Consider the following 8,018-nt stretch of genomic DNA (forward strand, 5'->3'; position numbering starts at 1 on the left):
AATTAGTGAATGACTTGAATTTTTATAAATTTTTGTCAGTTTTCTATATATTTTAGAAATGAAGCCTTTATCAGAATCCTTGAATGTAAAATTTTCCTCAAAGGATATGAACAGACAATTCTCAGATGATGAAATTAAAACTATTTCCACTCATAAGAAAGAGTGTTCCAAATCACTACTGATCAGAGAAATGCAAATTAAGACAACTCTGAGGTATCATTACACACCTGTCAGATTGGCTAAGATGACAGGAACAAATAACGATGAATGTTGGAGGGGCTGTGGGAAAACTGGGACACTGATGCATTGTTGGTGGAGTTGTGAAAGAATCCAGCCATTCTGGAGAGCAATTTGGAACTATGCCCAAAAAGTTATCAAATGTGCATACCCTTTGACCCAGCCATACTACCTCTGGGCTTATATCCCAAGGAAATACTAAAGAAGGGAAAGGGACCTGTATGTGCCAAAATGTTTGTGGCAGCCCTTTTTGTAGTGGCTAGAAGCTGGAAAATGAATGGATGCCCATCAATTGGAGAATGGTTGGGTAAATTATGGTATATGAGTGTTATGGAATATTATTGTTCTGTAAGAAATGACCAGCAAGAGAAATACAGAGAGGCTTGGAGAGACTTACATCAACTGATGCTGAGTGAAATGAGCAGAACTAGGGGATCATTATACACTTCAACAATGATACTGTACGAGGATGTATGCTGATGGAAGTGGATATCTTCAACATAGAGAAGAGCTAATCCAATTCCAATTGATTAATGATGGACAGAATCAGCTACATCCAGAAAAGGAACACTGGAAAATGAGTGTAAACTGTTATTTTTACCTTCTGAATCCAATTCTTCCTGTGCAACAAGAAATTCGGTTCTACACACATATATTGTATCTAGAATATACGTAATATATTTAACATGTATAAGACTGCTTGCCATCTGGGGGAGGGGGTTGGGGGAGGAAGGGAAAAAATCTGAACAGAAGTAAGTGCAAGGGATAATGTTGTAAAAAGTTACCCATGCATATGTACTGTCAAAAAAAAAAGCTATAATTATAAAATAAAATAAAAATTTAAAAAACAAAAACAAACAAACAAAAAAAATGGAGGAGGGACTTGATTTGTCCCAAATTGCCAATAAAAAAAAAAAAAAAAATTCCCCTAGTTTATTGCTTCCCTTCTAATCTCATCTGCTTTGGTTTTGTTTGTACAAAAACGTTTTAACTTAATATAATCAAAATTATCCATTTTGCACCATAATGTACTCCAGTTCTTCTTTGACCACAAATTCCTTCCTTTTTCACAGATCTAAGAGGCAACATTTTCAAATAAAGAAGGAAAATACGTTGTGATTCAATGGAAAGCCTGACCGCTGAACTGAGTGATTGGGATTGGAATCATGACTCTAGAATGCCGGGAAACCCTGGGTCTCAGTTTCATCATCTTCACAAGGGCTCAATTCCATTTACCAAACCTGGCAGGTGCTATGTGGGGCACCCTTAAAGAGCTCGAGTTCTAGAGGACGGTGGTTCCCTTCTCCCTCTTCCTTTCCTTCTTGTCTCATTTTTTTGCCTTTCAAAAACATGTCCTGAAACACCTGAAACTCTAGGTGTAAAGAGAAGTTTTGTCTTTGAGTTTATTGAGCAATTTGCCAGATCACTGAACAGTAACTCTGTTAAACCAAAAGGTTACCTCTGCTAGACCTAGTTCTGCTAGGCTAGCATTGCCAAAGGTAGATAATTAGCCCTAATTAGCACTCCCACATGCTGTTAAATTCTTTCCCTGCAGCTGAGTTTCACTTCAGAGAAAATTGTTTCTCACAATTAAAACTTGAAAGAAAATAACATGCAACTTCCCTCTGGCCCCAGCACAAACACTCCCCAACAAGACGCTGCGGAGAGATCCCTGGGCTTACAGCAAGAAGACCCAGATTCTTCTCTTTGCACCTTGTTATTAAATGCGTGATCTTGAGCCAGTCATTCGCCTTTTCTCTCTCTCTGAGCCTCATTTTGCACCTCTATAAAATGAAGAATTTGGATAGAGTGCTCTCAAAGAGGTTTTTTTTTTTGTTTTGTTTTGTTTTTTGTTTTTGTTTTTTGTTTTTTTAGATTTGAGCTCAATCTGAAAGGGATCTCCATCAAGGCCCATCCCTATATTTGACAGAGAAAATCCAGAAGCTCAGAGGGACTGTGACTTGTCCAGGATCAGCCAGATAGCAAGTGACAGAGCCAGTGTTCCCACCCGTCTCCTCTGTCTCTCAAGACAATATACCTCCACTCTGCAACATACCACTTCTTTCTCTATTCCAACATTAGTCGGTCAACAAAGATTGATTAAATGTCTCCTACCTGTGCTAGAAGCGACAGAAGCGAGACAGTCTCTGGACCTTAAGGTTCGATTGGAGGATACAAGATATTCTATATATAATTAAAAAATACATATAACAAATATAATATAAATCTATAAAATAAATATAATGTAATAAATTTATATTACATTATATAAATTTATAAAATAAATAAATATAATAAAATAAAACATAATATAATAAAAACCATATATATTTTTGTGTGTCTATGTATATGCATATATATACACATATATACATACATATGTACATATATACATATGTATATATGTGTGTGTGTGTGTATATATATATATATATATATATATATATATATATATATACTTCCACATACAAGTAGAAAAGTAGAAAAAGAAAACATGGAATAAGAACAGAGCCAGAGGCAGTAACTACTGTATTCATGGGTACCTAAATGCTCACTCGAATATAACTTCATTAAATAAAATCATGGATAGCTCAAAGCAGTAGTAAAGATCTGAAAATCAATCATCAGCAAACATTGCATGAAGCAGCAGAAAAACGATGATGGACTTGGACTTCCCCTGCTCTATCTGCTCAGATGCCCACAGAGGAGTCAAAATGTGAAAAATAGAGCCAGCTGAGCATAATTATCACCTTGAAGGTCACTGTTGCTGTATCCAGAACTATGTAGGTGGGAAGTCAGAGTTGTCTTACTGATCTCACAATCATAACATTTACACATTTATTTGTATTTATTTTGTAGCTATTGTTTATGAGCTGTACCACTTTAGCCCTCGGATTCCCAGCAGCCAGCATAGTGTCTGGGGGCATAGTAGGTACCGAATAAATGTTTGTCAGATTAAGCTGAACTGCTTTGTGATGAATTTCTGCCCTCCCAGGGCTCAATTACCCATCCACTTTAATGGCTTAATGCTCATAATCAGAAAAATGGGGATGCTCTAAAGGAGGTCAAGAGATACTCATGATATCATCACTGTGCAGAATGCCTGGAGCAGAAACTTCCCTCCCACCACCCTCAAGTGTAGATCAACAACTCGTCTGTAATTTAGAGTTGCCTAAGGCTCCCAGAGGTGGAACTCGTCCCACAGGGGCCCTCAGCCCCCTCAAGTAGCTCTGATTGCTCTTGAGCTGGGAGAGAATTCAGAAGTCACCCTGACTAAGCCTCTCTTTTTACAGAGGGAGAACAGGGAATAATCTATTTCAGATCCATGGAAAAGAGAAGAATTTACGACCAAACAACAGCTAACTAGGATCTCAGAATGTAAAATAGATAATCTTGATTATATTAAAAATTAAAAATTTTGCACAAATAATACAATCAAAAAGAAAAGCAACAATGATTAACTGACTTAGCTGTTCTCAGCAATACAATGCTGCAAGATAATTCTGAAGGATTTGTGTTGAAAGATGCTGAAAAACTCAAGAGAAATAACTGATGGAGTCTGAATGCAGATGGACACATAATTTTTTCACTTTCCTCATTTTTATTGGGGTTTTTTGCAACATGTCTAATATGGACATATACTCTCAAGGAACTTCAAACATTTGATCTTTTCTCACAGTGGAGAGCCACAGCAACTAAGGCACTATCAACTTTATAGTAGAAACTTCCTTGTAAAATCTTATGAAACGAAATGGTGGAAGGCTGAGCTCCCCAATTAGTGTGAATAATGAATCCTGTGAAGTGGTCATGTTATTTGAATTCTTATTGGCTATTTCCACTGGGCTGGAACCAATTGCCATATTTTATATAATTATAACTTCAAATAGGGAGAATTTAAATCCATATAACCACTTCACAGCATTCATTATTCATACTAATGGAGACCTATTTGTATTACCTAATAATAGTTAGCATTCCTATAATGAATTCAGATTAGCTAAGACCTTTAAAAAATTATCTAATTTTATCCTCACAATAATCCTCGAGGAGGTGTTATTATTGTCCCCATTTTCACAGATGAAGAAACAGGTAGATAGAAATGGTGGTTTGTCCAGTTAGTATCTAAGATCAGATTTGAAAAGTAGCAGAAGAAAAAGCAAGATTGTTTACAGAAAACTTGGTGAGAGACTCAATTAAGCAGGATCATCCTAAGGATATTTAAAGATGAAACAGAAAAGAAGAAAATAAGTGAAAAATGGCAGCCTTTCCACTGGGCTTGTGTCCAAAAAAGATCTTAAAGGAGGGAAAGGGACTTGTATGTGCAAAAGTGTTTGTGGCAGCCCTTTGTAGGGTCGAGAAACTGGAAACTGAGAGGATGCCCATCAGTGGGGGATGGCTGAATGAGTTCTGATAGGAATGTTATGGAATATTATTGTTCTGCAAGAAACGATCGGCAGGAGGATCTCATAGAGGCCTGGGGAGACTTACAGGAACTGATGCTGAGTGGAGTCTGCGGAACCAGACATAGCATACACAGCGACAAGATTATGCAAGAGTCAATTCTGGGGCAGCAGGTGGCGCAGTGGATAGAGCACCAGCCCTGAATTCAGGAGGACCGAGTTCAAATCTGGTCTCAGACACTTAACACTTCCTAGCTGTGTGACCCTGGGCAAGTCACTTAACCCCGGCCTCAGGAAAAAAAAAAAAAAAAAAAAGAGTCAATTCTGATGGATGTGGCTCTTCTCAACCACGAGGTGATTCAGACCAGTTCCAATGATCTTGTGATGGAGAGAGCCATCTACACCCAGAGAGAGACTGTGGGAACTGAGTGTGGACCACAACATAGTATTCTCACTCTTTTTTCCCCCGAGGCTGGGGGTAAGTGACTCGCCCAGGGTCACACAGCCAGGAAGTGTTAATGTCTGAGATCAGATTTGAACTCGGGTCCTCCTGAATTAGGGCTGGTGCTCTCTCTACTGCGCCACCTAGCCGCCCCCGTATTCTCAATCTTTGTTGTTTGCTTGCATTTTATTTTCTTTCTCATTTTCTTCCTTTTTGATCTGATTCTTCTCATGCAGTAAGATAATTGTATAAATGCATCTGCCTCTATTGGATCGATTGATCTATCTATCTATCTATCTATTACCACATTTAACATAAAAAAGAAAATAGATGGGGAAAGTTGAACGAATCTGCCAAGATTTTTATTGAAAATTCTTTTCTTCCTCAAGGAGAGAGGAACCACGACGAATGGATCGTCACATCCCAGTTTCCAATGAGGAAACAGAAATAGTCCCAAGGAAAGCAAGGGAGAGCAGCCAGAGGCAAAGGGGCATGGAAGTTGGGCTAGAAAATGCAGGCTGAGGAGGCGGGATGCTGACCCAGAGGGGACCGGAGCCCCGAGCGCTGGGCCATACGGTCCCACCGGGGCCTGCGCAGACGCGCTCCTCCTCGGAGCATGGGACGGGCCTTAGAGACCGCACCGTAACTGACGAGAGCGCGGTGACCGCGGGAGCCGAGACGAGGGCGGGGCAGGTCCGCCGCGGGGAGACAGCTGAGAAGCCCTTATCCCTGCGGAATCCCGGCCCAGAAGGGAGAAAGCAGTTTTATCCCTTTAACTGCACGGGATCCAGTTTTAAGACGGGAAACCTGGCTGCTTCTACGTTAGATGCCTGTTTAATGGAGACAGTTCGCCTGGACGGACGGCAGGGAGAGCATCCGTCCAGTGCCTCCTAGGCGCGGGCGCGGGGCTAAGCGCTGGGAGCACACACAGCCGCAGGGACGCTTATTTTCCAGGAGTTTTCGTTGTAAAGACTCTGTAAACGGAAGCGGAACTATTTGGGGATGAACGTGGAAGGATACCTCCGGGGTGCTGTGACTGGTTTAAACCCCAGTTCTGTCTCTGTCTCACTCTCTCCCGGACTCGGTCTCCCAGGCTTGGACAGGGAAGCCGCCAGATTTCGTTCCGGGCCTCGGGTGGGATGCTGAGGTCTCCTCCTCCGGTGTTCAGCTGCCCACGGGCAAATCCCCGTCCAGGTCTCGCTCGGGTCTCACCCACCCTGGCAGGGGCTTTCCTGTAAACGTTGTGACCGCCACGCGCAGGGAACGGCCTGGCTCCTTCCCCCGTGAGCGCGCTGGGAGGGCGAGCCCAGGACAATTATCAGAAACAAACTTTCCCTTCGAGAAGTCGGGCCGAGCCCCGCCGGGAGCACCTGGTCCCCGCCCTTCCTCGTCACCCCGCCTTCCCCGGGGAGCCGCTCTGAAGAGCCAATGAGCAGGAAGTGCCGCTAAGACCGGGACTCCTTTACCCCGATGTGCAGGAAGGGAAGTCCTGCCTTCCGAGGAGATGGAGCCCGCACCGGGGCACTGGGTCCGGGCGACCACCGGCGGCGGGACGGGGCGGGCCACGTAAACCCCGAGCCTCGGCGGTGAAACGGGAATAGTAATAACCCGTCCCTCGGGGTGGTGGGGATCCACGCACAGTACGCAAAGCCTTAGCCGTGGCTGCGGAGATGTTTATTTCCCTGCCTCCCCGCCGTGCGCGCCGCGGCCGGCTCAGCTCCTTTTTCCATTCCCCTGGACCTCCGGGCCTTGCCGCGGGCCCGAGCCCTGGGGCCGCTCTCCGAGGGCGGGGACTCCTGCTTTCGTCCGCCGGCGTCCCTGGGGCTCGGCTCCGCGGCCCTGCTCAGCTCCAGCCACTCATTCAAAGCCATTCTGGACTTCCACAGGAGGCCGCCACTCCCTCCCTCCAGAAGCTTCCTGAGGGGCCTTGGGGGCTCCCCGGGCATCTCGGCAGACACATTTACAGAGACCGGTGAACCGGAGACCCCGAGCCTCCGAGAGCAGCTCTTCTTCCTTCTACCCGCGGGGAAACTGAGACCCGGGCCGGGCGGAAACCGCGGGCTGCCACAGGGCCCAGGCCAACGCCAGCGGCCCCGACCAAGGCCGGAGAGCTCCGGGGGCGCCCGAGGCGCGGCCCGAGGTTCCTGGGAGACCGGGCCCAGGGCCCCGGAGGCGCTCTCCGGATGTGGTAGCCTGGGACACACACACACACACACACAGACACACACACACACACACATATAGACACACACACATACACACATACACACACTCACACACACACACACATAGACACACACACTCTCACACACACATACACACACATAGACACACTCACACACACACATAGACACACTCACACACACACACATACACACACATACACACACATAGACACACACTCACACACACACATAGACACACTCACACACACATACACACACACATAGACACACACACAGACACACTCACACACATACACACAGACACACTCACACACACTCACACACATACACACACACATAGACACACTCACACACACTCACACATACAACATAGACACACACACACTCACACTCACACACATAGACACACACATAGACACACACACACATACATAGACACACACACACAGACACTCACACCCGCACATCCCATACTCAAGTGCCGTGCGCTTATGTGAGTGTGACATCCATTATGCACAACACAGACCATCGCAGTATTCGCGCAGACGCCGGCGTGTCACTGATGCACAGACTGTGTCCGGAACGCCGCGGCTCAGGGCCGATGCTAGTTAGCGGTGACTCCCGGGCCCTTTGCCCCCTCAGGGGTCCGCGGAGAGTGGCTCAGCGCGCTTTGGGAAGGCTGGAGGAATGGGGAGCCCCAGCCATCGTCGGCTTCTTCTTTTGTCATAAATGGTGGTCAACTGACTGCTGTGT

The 8,018-nt window shown here is 45.1% G+C and overlaps 1 long non-coding RNA gene across 1 annotated transcript; it reads right to left on the reverse strand.

The window, feature by feature from the left end:
- Window positions 1–5,415: 5,415 nt before the first annotated feature.
- On the reverse strand, window positions 5,416–7,745 carry LOC141560159 (uncharacterized). Its single transcript, XR_012487642.1, has 2 exons — window positions 7,713–7,745; window positions 5,416–7,649 (listed from the first exon to the last, which is right to left on the reverse strand). It is a non-coding gene; the product is annotated as an uncharacterized LOC141560159 (long non-coding RNA).
- Window positions 7,746–8,018: the final 273 nt, after the last annotated feature.

Source organism: Sminthopsis crassicaudata, chromosome 3, assembly GCF_048593235.1.
Source record: "Sminthopsis crassicaudata isolate SCR6 chromosome 3, ASM4859323v1, whole genome shotgun sequence".
Classification (NCBI taxonomy): domain Eukaryota; kingdom Metazoa; phylum Chordata; class Mammalia; order Dasyuromorphia; family Dasyuridae; genus Sminthopsis; species Sminthopsis crassicaudata.